Genomic DNA, 18,528 nt, shown 5'->3' with positions numbered 1-18,528 from the left:
AGGTAGAGCTTCCAGCGACTGCAGCTGGCTCTGTGCTGTGACACCCACTGAGGACTGCCCTAGCCTGCCAGCAAGTCTTCTTCTCCCAGAGTCCACTGGCATTGCAGAAGGTGGGAGGGCTGCAGCTAGGCTTTTACTTCACCAGAGGCCCCAGCATGCCCAGTGGGCCTAGTGTGCAAGATGAAGAGGCTGCCATCTGAACTACTAATTTTATGGAGCAGTTGTAAATAAGGTGATACACATTAGTGTATGCACAATGTTATATCCTGAGTCTGTAGTTTCCAAAGGACATTGAACTCCATACTAGCAAGAATGGATTTTATTGTTTGTATTTATAAGGCCATAATGGCAAACTGAAATAAAAGTACAATAAAATTATCCAAAAACATAATATTAAATCTCAGAATTTGAAAAATAGTTGCATGTAAGTACTGCAAATGAAGTTATACTAGAATGATAAAATACGCACAAACTACATTACTTCAGTTACATTCAAAAGTAAAAAAAAGAATTACAGAAAAAATACTTACTGTACACAAAATACTACAATGGTTTTAAAGGTTGAAATAATGTAGGTTATGTATATTGTTGTAATAAAACATAGTATTTCTATGTTCTGGTCCTGTTTATATCACTGAAGGAAAATATTAGAGTAGAAATTATATGTGGCACCAGTTGCTTCCAGTACCAAGAAAGGGAGTGGCACTTCTAAATGTGCATCCTGGGAAGACACTCATACCCAGCCCACGTAGACCCATCAGAGGTCCATGTGATGAACCTGCGGGGCTCCAAGGTACCACAGTGCTGCTGCATTGTATCTATAAAGGCTTCACCTTTGTACTACATTGAGATTTAGGGAGTAAGGGGGCAATGGAGCTTATAAAAAGTCATATTTCAAGAGAATATCTAAAACACCAGTCCACACGTACACATTTCCACTTTCTACCTGAACCTAGGGAAAAAATACTGTGAACCAAAGAAAGTGGGCCCTAGAACTAAGTAAAACTTACTAATCAGACATGAGTGAGGCAAGCAAATTTAACCTAACACGCAAATATGCAAAATCTTCACTGTTTATACAAATACACTTGGAAACAAAGTGCAATAGAAGATAGATATCTTGTATTAATAGTTACTCAGCTAGACCACGGTGGCTCATAACTACAGTCTTATAGAGGAGAATTGAGCTCTTGTGAATAACAAGTCTGCAAGATGACTTTTCCCAAATAACCAGCAAAAGCTAGGCTGGATTGGGTGCTGGTGGTCCATACCTGTAATCCAAGTTACTCAGGAGGCTGAGATCTGAGGATCCTGGTTCAAAGCCAGCCCAGGCAGGAAAGTCTGTTAGACTCATCTCCAATTAACCACTAGAAAACTGGAAGTGGTGCTGTGGCTCAAGTGCTCACCTTGACCTGAAGAGCTCAGGGACAGAGCCTAGGCCCAGAGGTCAAGCCCCATGACCAACAAAAAAAGCTAGTTTGGAGGCATAACTTAAGTGGGAGAGTGACAAGCAAGCAAGCTGAGTCCTTCAGTTCAAACCCTTGTACAAGATAGCAAGCAAGCAAACATATCCTCAACATTTTCTTTTCATGAAGGGAAGGAATAGGGTGGTTGTTCCATCAATTCTATCTAGGGAAATCATCAGTGATCTTTCTGGCAATCCTCAAGCTGACAGAACCAGTATCTTCTCTTTTTAGGAGAAGGTCTCTCTCTCTCTCTCTCTCTCTCTCTCTCTCTCTCTCTCTCTCTCTCTCTGTGTGTGTGTGTGTGTGTGTGTGTGTGTCCATTGTGGGGCTTGAATTCAGAGTCTACGGGCTGTTCCTGAGCATTTTTGCCAAAGCTAGCGCTCTACCTATTTGAACCACATTGCCACTTTCAGTTCTGGTGGTTACATGAAGATAAGCGTCTCATGGACTTTTCCTGCTTGGGCTGGCTTTTGAACCTCAATCCTCAGATCTCTGCATCCTGAGGAGCTATGATTATAGGACTGAGCAACCTATTCCCAGCTAATGGAAGTCCCTAACAGGATGGTCAGTTGAATTCCAAGTAACCATTCTTATCATTTTCTGTCTGGTGCACAGTTAGACTCTAATTCTGGCCATGTACTTACTAATAAGTTGTTTAACCCTGTGCTTCCATGTGAGAAAGGTAAGAGTTAACTGCTCAGAGCAGTTCAGAGTTCAGTGAATTAATACACATTTCTATAAAGAGCAGATGTTGGCGCACAGTAATACTTCAGAAATGCTACTTTTATAACAAAATACAAGTTGTGACAGTTATCCTCACATATTAGAACACATGGGACAAAGAACATTTCACATTCCTCTAAGGAAGCAACATCAAAAAGAAGAGCAGTTGTGATTGTCAGTAAAAGAAAACATTACTGGGTATATAGTATTGAATTCATTCATCTAGAGTTTCTATAACTGAGAAGTACACATTATATATTATTGAAAGCAGCAATGTTAAATCACTATTTAGACAAGGCTGAGACCAGCCAGTGTCACTGTCATTTGATATAGTTTTTCCAACTTTCAAAAGCTTGACAAGAGAAAACAGAAACCAGGATTTCTCAGCATGGTTGGCCAACCTGGCTGCTCTACATGGTAGCACCAGCAGTTCAACCAGATGCTTAGTAACAGCTATGGCCAGTGGAGATTTGTGGACTAGCCCTCATGGAGATTGCCATCTCTTAGAGAGATCATAGAATCACTTTGTCTTTTATGAATGCTACAGTATCTCCATAAGTATGAAGATTAGAATGATGCTATATTTTATTCTGTTACTCAACCTTATATCACCCAACTATATATAAATGTTCATTGGTTCAGAAAGAATATTATGTGTTCCCAGAGGTATCCAGTTAATGTACTTTCCCAACATTCATATAAATTTACATGTATTTATTTAAGCAAGTCACTGCTTAAGTCATCATATTAACTATTAATCTTATTTTTCCAACATATTTTGCAGTTTTTGTTAACAAAAATAGAAAAAGGAATAGGAACAGGTTGGACTCTCCATCTCGACAGGTCTACTTACTGAGAATCAGCAAGCGGCAACCAACCTTCCTGCAGGAATGGAGGCTACAAGAAGCTGGGTTTGGAGGTGGGTTTTGTGGGGTCTGAGCCAGGGGCCAGAGGTTATCAAAAGGCTATTAGGGCAGAGAAAGGCAGGGACTTTCAATCAGCTCACAGTGGAATGTTGAAGGCCAGGCTTGGGTCAGACTGCCCTGCCTGCACATCAAGTCCACACATACCTGGGCTTTGCCTGGTCCATATGTGCCTGAGACAGTAAGGCGGCGGTCATTCCTTCATATTCGATCTTTAGATACATAAGAAGATTGGGACAAGAGGGGAGAGGTAAGTCTTTCATATAGAGTCTTTGGATAGATAAAAGGATTGGGCTCGAAGAAGAAACCAGGAGTTGTTAGACTCTTCTTTGGAGATTCTTTGTCTGGTCCTATTTGGGATTTATTATCCAAACTGTCCTGTTTGGAATTTAGATTCCATTTGAGATTTTCTAGCAGAGGTATCATCCTAGTCCTGAACTTTCCTTTGTTTTTTTGTAGGCCATGGGGCTTTAACTCTGGGCCTAGGTGCTGTCCCTCAGCTCTTCAGCTCAAGGCTACTGCTCTACCACTTGAGCCACAGTGCCGCTTCTGGTTTTCTGGTGGTTAATTGGAGATAAGAGTCTCACAGTCTTTCCTACCTGAGATGGCTTTGAACTGTGATCCTCAGATCTCAGCCTCCTGAGTAACTGGGATGACAGGAGTGAGGCATCAGTGCCTGGCTTTGGTCCTGCACTTCAGATGAAGTCAGGGATGAACTATTCCTGAGAACCAGGAAGGACTCGGGGGTAGGAGGGGTGGGAGGTGAGAGGACATAAGAGCAACGTGGAGTTATGAGAACAAAGCATGTTCCCATCAGCTTTGAATAGCAAATTAATTCTTTTGATAATCACCAATAATTATGGCCTTTTTACTCTTAGGATAAGTCACACTGATAATATTGATATTTCTATATCTATATAGATATTCACAGTGATATTTCTATAGTGCTAACCAGATGCTAGGCACTATGTGTACATTCTCTCCCTTACACATACACACACTCCTTACAACAATCCTTTAGCACAAGTACTATATTGTTACCATTTTACAGATGAAGAAAACAGAACCAATGAAGAAAGATTAAATAACTTGTCCAGTCTGGTGAGTGGTGGAGCTAGAATTTGTACTCAGCACTCTAGGTTCAAGTCTATGCTCTTTAGACACGCTGCCTTGGGCAGATGAAGAATGAGTAAAAGTTCCAATGGTTTGAAGGTGAAGATGAATGGAAGAATAGAGAACAGGAAATCAATACTTGTGAAAGTATGTCAGATGTGAGGATAGTAGTAGAGGACAGGTATGTCTGAGATTAAAAATAGGAGACATGAAGTGAACCCAGGAAGGCACAGTTAGAGCCAGGGGTCCTGTGGAGGCCAGACCATGTAGGACTGGGCAGGTCAGGTCAGAAACTTAAAGAAGAACAGGATTCAGTGAGCAAGAGGGCACAGCAGTCTGAATGCCACTTTGGCATACAAGCTGAAAATGCAGGGAGACACGTGACAGCCAGGTGACTGTGCTGTTGGAGGTAGGGTACAAATCACACAGGGCAGAGGGAAGGATTCAATTTGGAAGAGGCAGTCTCAAAAGGAGTTGCATGGGTGATTCCTAGGCTTCTAGTTTGTGGAAACAACTAAGGAGGCTCAGAGGCTTGTAATGAAAGTAATTTGCTAAATCCTGGAGATGTGGAATACAAGGAATATATGGGATCAGGGGAGGTGTCCAGAAGTATACTGAAGGAAGGACACAGAGATAAATTCTGGAGATATATCTGACAGTTTAAGCCACAGGATACATAAGATCCCACAAACGGGCTCTAGAAGATAAGCTGAAGGAAATGGCATTTTAAAAGACCAACAAGATAAGGATGAGCCTACAACGGAGATACTGAGAGGCAGAAGGTAATCCAGTACAGTGATGTCAGAAGCCAGTGAGAGGACATGTTTAAGAAAACAATAAAGTCCAATGCTTCTGAGAACCAAGAAGACTCATGTTGAAACAACCATTACATCAGGAGACATGGTGACAGCTTCCAGAAGGACAAGAGGGCAAGAGTGAAGTGAGGAATGAGGATGGGGTATGGAAATGAAGAAAGAGGGAACACAACTCAGAAAGATGGAAGCATGAGAGAATGGAGGGTCAAGAGAAGGTTCAGCAGATCTCTGAGTGCTAAGCACCAGTGGCTCACACCTGTAATCCTACCTATTCAGGAGGCTGAGATCTAAGAATCACAGTTTGAAGCCAGCCTGGGTACACAAATCCTTCAGACTCTTATCTCCAATTATCCAGAAAAAACACAACTGGAGGCATGGCTTTAGCTAATGTTGCCAGTCGTGAGCAAAAAAGTCAAACGAGAGTCCCTGCGTTCAAGTCCCAGCGCCAGCATGAGAATGACCATGTTTAAAATGTTGATTCCAAGACCAGATCTGGGAGAAAGAAGATGAATTCAGAGGAGAAAAGCCGTAACTATGAAGTTTCTATGAATTTGAGAGAGAAAAGACAAAAAACTTGAAGAGCTGTAAGAAGATAGTCTTTTACCAGGAAGGCAGAAAGCTAGGAGGTGAGTGGCTATAGACAGGTTTGTACCTTTGACAGTGAGAAAACTGTGAAGTTCCCATCTGATGGCTCCCACTTTGTTTAAGACACAGAGCTGCACAGGGAGAATGAAAGAGGAGGTGTGGGGTGAGAAGGAAAGGGTAGAGTCAGAGTTCTGAGCAGACAAGAAGGTCTAAGCTGTAAAGGCGGTAAAAGTGAAACCCTGAAACAGATTGCTAGGTGGAACTGAGGGCTCATTTCAGAATACTGGGAGTCAAGACATGCAGAGGTTTCAAATGATTACAGTGCCTGTCTGTGGGTTCAGGCAGGGCGGACAACTGTGAGGAGTCATCGAGCTTGGGTTTGGCTAAGCAAGATCCCACAGGAACTCGAAAGGACAAGTAGACTTAAGGTAGAAACCTGCTGGATACGGACCAGACACCTTAGCTACAAGAAAAAAAGCGAGAAAAGAGGGACTTGGCGAGAGTAACAGAAGAAATGAGTTGAACAAGCTACTGATGGAAAGAGGTGGGCAAAGAACAGAATATTTGAATTTAACTCATTAATTTTATTAAAACCCGTTAGAAGGGGACACAAGTGGGTCATGCTGCATGTTAGCTCTTCTGAAGACTGAGATCCAGAGGATTGCAGTTTGAAGCCAGCCCAGGCAAAAAGTCGTAGACTCCATCTCCAAAATAACCAGCAGCAACTAAGTGGTGCAGCACTAGCTGTCGGAAAGCTGAGCAAGAGCTCAAGGCTCCAGTTCAAAACACAGTACCTAAAAATTTTTAAATCACTCATTAGCAATTGTGCAGACTTTAAATCAAAGCCCAGCAAAACAAGAACCAGGATATTGGTGCTAGCAAGAGGAGAAGGCTAGGGGAGCAAGGGGAGAAGGGTAGATGAAGGGGGAAGTGTGGAGAATGCAGGCAAGAATCCATACCACAGAATTGAGACACATTAAGGGAAAGGGTGTGTCAAAAGGGAGTGTGCAAAGATGTTGATGTGGTGACACAAATCAAGATGCAGAGTACACATAAATTTCTTTATTAAATTGCAAAACATTCAATACATAACCTAGAATTAAGATAAGTAAAGGGAAGGGTGGCTTGGAGGGTTGGGGGAGAATGCTGAAAGGGTAACATTGATCAAGACACACAATATTCATAAACTGCTCTGTACAAATACCTAAAGATAACAAAAATATTTTTAAAAACGAAGCAGGGAATGACTATGGTCATAAGGCAAGACCCAATGCCATCTACTGTTAGCAAGAAAAAATGGGAATGTAAGTTTCAGACCCCAAGTAAGTTGACTAAGTTAAAAACAATTACTCATTAGATAGCTTGAACTACATTGCTCCTTATTAATACATTAAGAAGATGTATGAAAAGATTACAATCCAATGAGAAAATATGCAAAACACCCTACTTGGCTGGGGACTCCTCATCCAGGTCACCCAGGGTCTCCTCCTCCAAGGTTTCTTTCTTTGGGGCCTTTAACTTCATGCCACTGAAAAACAGCAAAAGCCTCTGCAGTCATATGAATGAATTACACCAATGCTTTTACAAACATAAGCTCGCAAAAAAAAAAAAATAATAATGACCCATTTCTTCTTTTTCCAATAAAAGCAGTATTAGGGTTTGAACTTAAGAGCATTGCACTGAAGCAAGATTTTCCTACTTACGCTTTCTGCATAGCTGAGATTACAGATGCATACCCCCAAGCCTGGCTTGTTGATATTCAGTCCTTTTCCCCAGATAGCCTCAAACCATGATCCTCCCAGGTCTCTAGTGATTACAAGTGGGAGTCACTGAGCTCAAGTTTAGTGTCTTATTTCTTAAGGGTTTGCTTTTCAAGGAGTTCTGTACACATACAACTGCCACACCAAAATGAATTTCTTATCCATATAAATTTCCAGAATGTGAAAAGTTATTTTATAAATAGAAATTTCCATAAATAATCTAAAATTAAGAATGGGATATAGGCAAGGCACCAGTGGCTCATGCCTATAATCCTAGCTACTCAGGAGGCTGAAATCAAAAATCACAGTCCAAAGCAAGCCTAGGCAAGAAAGTATGTGAGAGTCTTATCTCCAGTTAATCACCAGAAAACCAGAAATGGAGCTGTGGCTCAAAGTGGTAAAGCACTAGCTTTAGTGAATTAGTTCAAATGGTAGAGCACTGGGCTTATGTGCCCAGGTCCTGAGTTCAAGCACCATGATCAGCATGAGAGACAGAAAGAGGGAAAGAGTGAGCATACCATAAATATTCTTTTTTTCTTTTTTCTTTTTGTCAGTCCTGGGGCTTGAACTCAGGCCTGGCACTGCTCCTGAGCTTCTTTTCTCAAGGCTAGCACTCTATTACTTGAGATACAGTGCCACTTCTGGCCTTTTCTGTTTATGTGGTACTAAGGAATCCAACACAGGGCTTCATGCTTGCTAGGCGAGCACTCTCCCACTAAGGCACATTCCCAGCCTCAAACATAAATATTCTACAAGTATTAAAAATACTCCCAATAAAAAATAAGACTATTGGGCCTGGCACCACAGTGTTTGGTTGGAGTAAGAGACCAACAAAATGCTGGTGTAGTGTTTACACCTGCCACAAGAGCTATACAGACATGGGAGCTCTTACTTGGCAGGCTGTGGTCAGGCTAGCCTGGGTAAAAAGGTACTTTATTCAAAAAATAATGAAGCCGAGCACTGGTGGCTCACGCCTGTAATCCTGGCTATTCAGGAGGCTGAGATCTGAGGATCGCGGTTCAAAGCCAGCCCGGGCAAGAAAGACCGTGAGACTCCTATCTCCAAGAAACCACCAGAAAACCGGAAGTGGCAATGTAGCTCAAGCGGTAGAACGCTCGCCTTGAGCTGAAGAGCTGAGGGACAGCGCCCAGGCCCAGAGTTCAAGCCCCACGACCGACAAAAAAAAATAATAATGAAAAAGGATTGGGGGCATAACTCAAGTGATGGAGCCTCTGCGTGGCTAGTGCAAGGGCCCTGAGTTCAAACCTAGTACTCCCAAAAGGAAGAAAAAGACCATCTGAACAAACTCAGAAAATGGCAATAAGGTAGAAATAAATTTTACAAAAAGGATCACATATGATTATAAATAAGCTGGTAATAACTAATCCAGCAAAACAAGACATTGAATTAATTTATATATTTCATTTTAATATACCATCTACAGATGAAATGAAAGCACAAAGAAAATTAGAATTTTAATTCACATGACCTCATTCTTTTCCTTTCTGTATTGACATTAATACTAATTGAACATTACATTTTATGAAGGCCCAGAAAAAGAAATATTACTTTCAGTAAACTGTTAAAATGTAGAATTGGATGTGTGGCTCAAGTGACACAGGCTTGGTCTAACAAGCCAAGCTCAATTCCCAATATTGCTGGGAAAATATTACAGTTATATACAGAATCCAGCATTTTTTTCATCCTAGTGCAGAAAAAAAGTTTTCAATGATGGCTTTTTAAGGTTTTAAAGTACATATAAATTAAGCTGCATTAATAAAATACATCTCAACTTAAATATTGTGTGTTCTAAGCGTGTAGAAACTGCAATCAGTTTTAAAAGACCCTTACAATTAAAGGAGGTACTCTTAAGGAAAGGACCCAAAGGTGCAATGAATGCCTCTGTGCCAGTGAACTTGTAAAATAATATTTATCAACATGAATGCCAGGAAATGGCAACAAGTTTTTAATATTTTTTTCCCATTGTTGATGAAGATGGTGTTGTTTTTTGCTTTTTAGTCTTTGTTTATTGTTTTTTGTCTGTTTGTTCCTTTAACTGTCTTTGGGGGGTAAGAGTAGGCAAAAAATGGAAGAACCAAGGTTAAACAAATGCAGCATTGATACTCAGTAGACACTATCAGGAAAATGAACTATACAATTTGTAGGTAGAGATGGGAGAGGGAAATGGAGAGAGCAAAGGAAGGGGTGAAATTGCCACCAAAGAAATACATTCATTATCTGCTTATGAAATGGTGACCCCTCTGTACATCTCTTTAATAATTAGTAACAGGGACTGGGAAAGTGACCAAGTGGTAGAGTGCTTGCCTAGCATGCATGAGGCCCTGGGTTCGATTCCTCAGCACCACATAAGCAGAAAAAGTTGGAAGTGGTGTTTTGGCTCAAGTGGAAGAACACTAGCATTGAGCTGAATAGCTGAGGGACAGAGCCTAGGCTAAGTGTTCAGGCCCCATGATCAACAAAGAAAAATTACTAACCATTTTTTTTTAATCTCACAGTTTCTTTTTGCCATAAATTTTGATTAACTTCCACTTTGGTTTTGCTTTTTCTTTTGTTGTAAAGGTTTCTGAGTCTTGAGCTCAGGGTGTCTCTCTCTCTCTCTCCCCTCTGTCAGCTTTTTCTCTCAAGGCTGGCACTCTACCACTGAGGTATACTTTCACTTCCAGCTTTTTTTTTTTTTTTTACTGTTTAACTAGAGATCAGAATATCTATCTCAGGTTCATCTGCCTGAGCTGGTTTCAAACTGTAGTTCTCAGATCTCAACCTCCTAAGTAGCTAGGACTATAGATGTAAGCAACAAGTCCCTGGCATTTAACAAATTATCATAAAATAGTTATAGTTGTGACATTTCCACGTAATGTTATCCTCCCTCTTCTCAAAACAATTTCAACAGGTTTCAGTTTTATTTTGACAAAAATCTACTAAAACCATATTCATTCTCTTTCCCCTTAGTTAGTCAACCCTCTTACTAGTGCTCCACCCTAGCCTCTCTCTCTCCCCCAACTTGCTATTGATCAACAGCTCTCAAGTAATTTTCATATATAGTTACAATGTATCTCAAAATTATTCACCCTGTTTTCCCCTTCTCCTCTTAAATAGACTTGTAGACTGAAATTGTATGTCTGCCCATAATAATAAAAGTAGAATCATGTCTACAAATACATATGCTTTTTAGGTCTAGCTTTTATATAGGAGAAAAAAACATATATCTTGTGGGTTTTTTTTTTTTAGCTTAGCTCATTATGATGTCTTCTAATTGTATCCATTTTTCTGAAAGCGACATGATTTCATTTTCCTTCATGGCTGTGTAACCTTCCATTGTGCATCAATACCACTTCCTCTTTATCATTTAAGAAGATTCCAATGCTGGGCGCCAGTGGCTCATGCCTGTAATCCCCAGAAGTGATGCTGTGGGCTCAAGCGGTAGAGCGCTCTCCTTAAGCTGAAGAGCTGAGGGACAGCACCCAAGCGCAGAGTTCAAGGCCCACGACTGACCAAAAAAAAAAAAAAAAGAAGAAGAAGATTCCAGTTGCCTGATTCCATTATTTGGCTGTTTTACACAGTGCTGTAATAAACATGAGTTATTCTGACATCTTTCTGGTATATTGATTTATTCTATTGACATATGCCTCATACTGATATAGTGAAGTCTTTGCAAGGGTTTATTTTTAGACTGATATCCATAATGATTCCACTAGTTTACATTCCCACCAAAAGACTATAAAGATTCCTTTTCTAATGCATCTTGCCAGCATTTTCTTGGTGGCTGTCATTCTAACTGAAGTAGATGTAATCTTATTGCAGTTTTAATTTGCATATTCTTTATTATAACTAAGGCTGTTGGACATTTCCTGATGACTTTATTAGCCATCCCTTTATTCTTCTTTAAACTATGTAATTACATTATTTGTGGGTTTTTTATGTCTAATTTCAGTCCTCTGTGTAGTATGGATATCAATTCTTTATTTGTTGGATAGCTGGCAAAGATTATTCTCTTATTCTTTGAGTTGTCTCTTGATTCTGGTCACTTCTTTTGCTTTGAAAAAACTCTTAATTTGATACTGTCCCATTTACCCATGTTTGTTTCCATTCTCTGGAGTCCTGTTCAGAAAATAATTGCCTGTGTTTCATAAGTTTTCTTATATTTTTCTGTAGTAGATTTAAAACTTCAGTTCTCATTTTGAGCTCTCTGTACCTCTTGGAGATTTTTGTTTTTGTTTTTGTTTTTAGAAGGTGACAAAAGGCCCACTTTCAGTATCTTAAGTGGATGACCCGCTTTCTTAACACCATTTATTGGAGAGTATTTTTTTCTCCAGTGTGTGTCTTTTGGCTCCTTTGTCAAGTATCAGTTGGCTACAGATCTGTGCTCTTATTAAAAACTTTTACTTTATGAACAAGATGTTTGTCTGTTCATTTTTATTTGCAGGTCCTGGGCTTGAACTCAGGACTTAGCTACTGCCCCTGAGGTATTTTTCGCAAGGCTAGGATTCTACCACTTTAGACACAACTCCACTTCCAGCTTTTTGGTGGGTAGAGATAAGGATCTCATAAACTTTCTTTTTTTTCTTTTTCTTCTTTTTCTTTCTTCTTTTTTATTGTAAAAATACTGTACAGAAGGGTTATAATTACATGGGCAAGAAAGTGAGTACATTTCTTATCAAGCATTGTAGCTTCCTCCATTATTTACCCTTCCCATCCCTTCCCAGCCTCCCCCCTTCCCCCCACCCAATTCTCCAACCCCCAAAGTTGTAAAGTTCGTTTTCAACACGACAACTTGTACTTCTCATTGTTGCAACGGGTCCAACTGTATCCTTATTTAAACGACTTGTTTTTCCCCTTCCCCTCCACAAATTATACCATATAAAATACAGTGAAAGCAGGGGTTATACTGTGGGGGAGGGACATACAAAGCAACAAAGAAGTAATCCTATAACATTGCCACATTTGTTAGGAAATGGAAAGACTTGGGAAAAAATTACATTAAATGAAGTAAGCCAAGCCCAAAGAAACATAGGTCCCATGGATTCCCTTATTTGCATTATCTAGTATATGTATGAGTCAAGCAGAAAAGGTCAGATAAGGTGATGTTAAGAAAATGAAACCTAAGACATGTATTTAAATGTTTTTTTTTCTTTCATGCATTTGTTTCTAACGCATTTATAAGATTATTTCTCACAAACTTTCTTAACATGGCTGACATCCAACCGTGATCCTCAGCTCTCAGCCTCTTGAGTAGCTAGGGTTACAAGCATGCACCATTGGTGCCTGGCTTTAAACAAGATCTTAACTCAAATGTATTTGATGTATAAAATGACACACACCTAGTTGAAGCCCCTTCATAAATGCTCACATCTACCCATCAGCCAGACCCCAGTGGGTCACTTCATTTTTAAGCACCAGTAGTCCCAAAGTCTAGCAGAATAGCAATGCTAAGTTATTTCAATGTTTTCTTTGTTCTCTTGCCATGAAACAAAGATTAAAACACAAAATGAGTCATCAATGGCTCGTGACTACAACCCTAACTACCAAGGAGTCTGAGATTGAGTGCTGTGATTTGAAGCCAGCCCAAAAAGGAAAGTCCATGAGACTCTTATCTCAAACTACCAGAAAAGCTGAAAGTGGAGCTGTCGCTTGCTTCAAACAGAATAGCACTAACCTTAAGCACAAAAGCTCAGGGCACAGAGCCCATGCCCAGAGCCCAAGCTCCAGGACCGGAACACACACACAATTAAAACCCTACAGGCTTACAGTTTGTACTGTTTGGCAATTAATGACTAAAAAGATGTGGGGAAAGAGAAAAAGGGAAACACAAACACCTGAGACTATAAAAATCAGCATTTATTAAACTTGAGCAGTGAACTGATTTTACAGAGAGGAAAAATCACAGATCTACCCTTTGTGTTGACCTATATTATTTTATGCATAAATTCAAAACTCATGGTGTACTCGCAGCTTATTGAACCGTGTGATCAAATCTACAAAGATGAGCAACAATTTGTTTTGACAAATAGTGTTCTGCTGAAAGCAAACTGAGAATGCTAAGTTCATTACAAGAAACAGCCTGAGAGACTCTGTCTATACTTTGAATTGTTATCCTAGAGAAAAGCATGCCTATTTGTGTGACTATGCTCCAAAATTGCTGTTGAACATTTCAAGGCTTTTAGTACCTAGCTCAAATGTAGTCAGCCTTCACACTGAACCCAAATCTCTAACAGTGGATGGAGTTTCATCAAATGTTACCTGATAACATACAATTACCTGCTCTCAACAGTATAAACTCTAAGGCAGTATTATTGAAAACTCATGTGTGGTTGTCTATTATGCTTTTATCAAAATACTATGTTTTTAAATGATATTGATGACACTCCATGCCAGACCTGTGAAGGAAACTCAAAACTGTCAGAACTTCTTAGTCACGTGAGTCTGTCCTTTATTCTAGTAGCTACTGCCAGTGTTTTCGGCATGAGCAAGGGATGGACTGCACATCACTTCTCATTCACTTCCTCACAGATCCAAAGTTCACATGACAGCACTGACTGCACATCAGCTGATTACAAAAAAACAGGGGCTGGGGACTTCGCTCATTGAAAGGAAACTTGCCTGGCAAGTGCAAAAATTTAACTTCAGACCTCAGCTCTGAAAACTACAGAAACAATTAAACAACAACCACAACTACAACCACAACCACAAAAAGTGACTCTTACCTGATGTTGGTGGCTTATACCTGTAATTCTAGCTACTTAGGAGGCTAAGATCTGAGGATTGTGGTTCAAAGCCAGGCTGGGCAGGAAAATCAGTGAGACTCTTATCTCTAAAAAGCCAGAAGTGAAGACATACATGGTTCAAGTAGAGTGCTAGCCTTAAGCACAAAAGCTCAGGGTCAGTACCCAGGCCCTAAGTTCAAGCCCCAGATCCTGCACACACAAAAATATCTTACTCTAAGACTTATGTATAAACTATCATCGCCTAAATTAGTCACAAACAAACCCAAAATGAATGCCACAAGACATGTCTTCCTTACACCACTCTTGGAAGCCCCATAAATGGCACAGCCACCTCTACATACACACATATAGATATTATGTGTGTATGTGTATATATGTATATATACATACATACGTACATGTAATTGAAGTAAAACAAAGATCATTGAAACTATGGAATTCGAGATTGAGCAACCACTCAAAAAGTTTCTGTTCCGGTTCCATAGAAGAGAATGGTGGAAAACCTAATTTTACTTTTGGCATTATTATTTTATACATTTGTCTTTTAGAACAGATACTCAAGGAAAAGAAGTTCTGTCTGGCATAGTGGAACAGAGCGGAACACTAGCATTCAGGAGGTGGTTGTAGCAGGCTCACAAGTTAGAGGTCAGCCTGGGACACAGAGAACTCCAGGTCACCCTGGAACTTTCTCCAGAATAATACTAACAATAAATAAAAACAAGATTGCATAAAAGCTTAGATTCTTTAAAAGAAGGAAAATAGAAATACAGATGCATCAAGTTTTCTAATTTACAGAAAGATGGTCTTACACAGTTTCTTGCTCTACACCATGCCTTACCCTACAGTATATCCTATCACTTTCTCAGCAGACACCATGAAGGCCAATACTACTGTAAAAGCAAACACATACCTAATCTAACTAGCAGAATTGGCAAAGATCTAAAGTATCATGAAGCCATAGAGAAATGTCTAACAGGAGCAAAATACAGGAGAAACTTCTCTTGGAGCTGCAACCCACATCTACAAATGACTATAAAGTAAGATGCAATACCAAGAAACTAAAAGAACTCTGAAAGGTCTCAGAGAAGTATATAATGTATGGGTGTTTAGAAAGCTTCTTGAGACATACATAAATATGCTACGCCATATACTTGTTAGGGCACCAGCAAGTATGTAGACATCTGTCACAAATCATTTAGCTAATATAAAATTATAAAGCTCTTTAAAAATAGTTTCAAATCTAACTGCAACAGAGCAAACTTGTTTTAAAAAGTTATTATCTAGAAGCTGGGCACTGGTGGCTCAGGCCTGTGATCCTAGCTTCTCAGGAGGCTGAGATCTGAGGATTGCGGTTCAAAGCGAGCCCTGGCAGGACAGTCCATGAGACTCTTATCTCCAATAAACCACTGAAAACTGGAAGAGGTGCTGTGGCTTAAGTAGTAGAGAGTTAGCCTTCAGCTGAAGAGCTGAGGGATAGCACCCAGGCCCAGAGTTCAAGTCCCACGACCACCATCACTAACAACAGCAAAAAGTTTTCACCTAGGTACTTACACAAAAAAAAAATTATCTCAGTAAATCAAAGCTCCAAATCAGTATCTGCCTAGGGATATCTAATTATAAAGCATAATTCAATGATCACAATTCTCAATATAAGCAAATAAAAGTACATAGATTTCCACTTCATCATAGGCTTTCAGAGGACACAAATTCACTCCTTACCTGGTGTCTTTACCTAATCCCCAGATACGAGATCCATATCCACACATGCTGTCTTCAGGTCTAATAGCTCTAGAGAAATGAAGAGTTTTCCTTTAACCTTCAATTGATGCTTCAGTCAATTTCTACATCAGAAAAGGTGGATCATAAAAGTTGTCCCAGGATCAGCCTTTCACAGAGTAATACCATACTGATATGAAGTTGGTTAAATATTCAGACATAATTAACAGATTCATGTATTACTGAAACTTATGTGGAAAATAGTATTTATAAAGTGACTTAGATTTTATAATTCCCACTGTATCTTTCAAAATCTCATTTCCCTCTCTGGTCAAATTCATCAAAAGCTCTGTTCCCGGGACAACCTCTGCCTCTGCTTAACATGCCCCCTCTTGGGCCTCCACGTCATCTCAGTTGCCTGTCTCGATCAAACCTGTCCACTGGTCTAGGAAAAGGTGACAATGCAATATGATAAGAGAACCCAAGCCTCTGCCTGTGTTCTGCCACATCCAGTCTCCTGGATGGTGTGGTAGACCATTAGGCTCTGGTGTGTAATCACCTGCCCACTTTCCCTTCTGCCCATCCTAATGCTTTCTGAATACCTACTTTTTTTCTACTAGTCTATAATCTCCTAAGATGTAGTTCTAAAGGTCTACATCTTTTTAATTGTTTTAACCATTGTTTATTAACATTTTTTATTTGTAAAGGCTTTTCAAAACATTTGCCATAAATAAAATTACTTATTTAAAAGAGAACCTGGCCAGGTGCCAGGGGCTCACACCTGTAATCCTAGCTACTCAGGAGGCTGAGATCTGAGGAGCACAGTTCAAAGCCAGCCCGGAGAGGAAAGTCTATGAGACACTATCTCCAATGAACCACCAGAAAGCTGGAAGTAGAGCTGTGGCTCAAAATGGTAAAGCACTAGCCTTGAACAAAGAAGCTCGCAGAGAGGGCCCAAACCCTGAGTTCAAGCCCCATGACTGACCAAAACAAAAAGGGATCTTGAAATCAAGAAATCCAGAGCATTAATAGCTTCAATACTTGCACCAGTAACATTATACTATCATTTTCTCATGTCTAAGAGAAGCCATTCTTTCCACAATAGAAAAAAAAAAGATCCCATTTACAAATTTCTTTTCTTGAAAAGAAATGCCAAAGTACTGATTATTAATTTTGTTTTTCATATAAAAGACTATTTTAAATAAATTCTCTACATTGGCTTTTCTACCCTCTAACGAAATCCAAAACAATTTTAAAACAGAAATGTTTTTTCTGATTTAAAATTCTATTCTTCTCTAATTTTCTTTGTTAGCATTTAATAAAATTTTGAGAAAAAAAGAAATTATTTTTAACCTATCAAAATCCCTTATGGAAATTAGACTAGACATAGAAATACAGAAAAAAAAATCATTCCACATTATGAATTGTTAGAATAAAGTCCAAAGGGTAATAATGTTTTAAATAGTTTTTATTGAGATTAAGTGATTACACTTATTGTGGAATAGTAATACTTAGTTAAAGTCATATATTCATTTTAACCTTCACAATGCAAAGTTGTCATTATCATGGTCTATAGTTTGTGAATTGTATAAGCCTTGACAATACAACTATTTCTTCCAAATCGGGTGATATGTACCTTTCATTCCTTTTGTTTAGTGTATGCTGCTCCCTCTTTCCCTCTCATTCCCTCACTCCCATTGCTGCCCTTCAGTTGCTTAGTTTATTTTCATCAGTGTCAGGTGTAGCTGATGGGCCCCTCTGTTGTGTGTTTTTCCATTACCCTCTGATCCTGTGTCCTCCTCCTAGCTTCCCTCAGATGTGCACACATATATGGAATATATATGCATATATATACATCATACATATGGTCAAGAACATGGAGGAATTTAGAAATGATATGACAAATTAACTAGTGGTCCCTTGTTTCTTGAGTCCTGTTTATTTTGTCATATCCTTGCATTTTGGTTTTAACATCCACATATCAGGGAGCCATGTGCCATTTGTCTGTCTGATCTTGGCTTACCTTGTTCGAAATGATTTGTTCTAGTTCTACTCATTTCCCTGTGAATGACATTATTTTGTCCTTTCTAATGGCTGCATATTTCATTGTATATAGGTACTACAATTTTTTGATCCATTCACCTGTAGTGGGGCATCTGAGTTGTTTCCAAATCTTGGATATTGTGAACAGTGCTGCAATATACATGGAGGAGCAATTGTCTTTCTATCCTGGTTCTTGTTGCTCAGTGTAGATGCCTAGGAGTGGTATGGCTGGGTCATACGGGAGGTCTATATTTAGCTTTCTGAGGACCCTCCAGACTGCTTTCCAAAGTGGTTGTATTAGTATACATTCCCAACAGCAATGCAGTAGGGTTCCTCTTTCTCTATATCCCCTCCAGCATTTGTCTTTGGCTGAATTTAGGATGTGGACCATTCTGATTGGGGTAAGGTGGTGAACATTTCATCTGTTTCTTTGCCATTTTTATATCTTCTGCTGAGAAGTCTCTCTTTAGCTGCTTTTCCATGTAATGATTGGATAGATTTGAGAGGCGATAGTTTCTTAAGTTCCCTGTATATAGTGGATATTAGGACATTCTCTGATACATTGCTGGTAAATATTTTTCCCAATTAGGTAGCTGTCTTTCTAGTTGTGTTGCTATTTGTTTATCTATGCAGAAACTTTT

General features: G+C 39.5%; 1 long non-coding RNA gene across 1 annotated transcript; it reads left to right on the top strand.

Moving 5' to 3' along the window:
- The first annotated feature begins 1,874 nt into the window (after positions 1 to 1,874).
- LOC122116228 lies at positions 1,875 to 16,240 on the top strand. Its single transcript, XR_006148919.1, has 3 exons — positions 1,875 to 1,887; positions 8,285 to 8,287; positions 16,128 to 16,240. It is a non-coding gene; the product is annotated as an uncharacterized LOC122116228 (long non-coding RNA).
- Positions 16,241 to 18,528: the final 2,288 nt, after the last annotated feature.

Source organism: Dipodomys spectabilis, unplaced genomic scaffold, assembly GCF_019054845.1.
Source record: "Dipodomys spectabilis isolate Male_0828 unplaced genomic scaffold, ASM1905484v1 ptg000129l, whole genome shotgun sequence".
Lineage (NCBI taxonomy): Eukaryota > Metazoa > Chordata > Mammalia > Rodentia > Heteromyidae > Dipodomys > Dipodomys spectabilis.
This window is presented reverse-complemented; position numbering and strand designations above follow the sequence as displayed.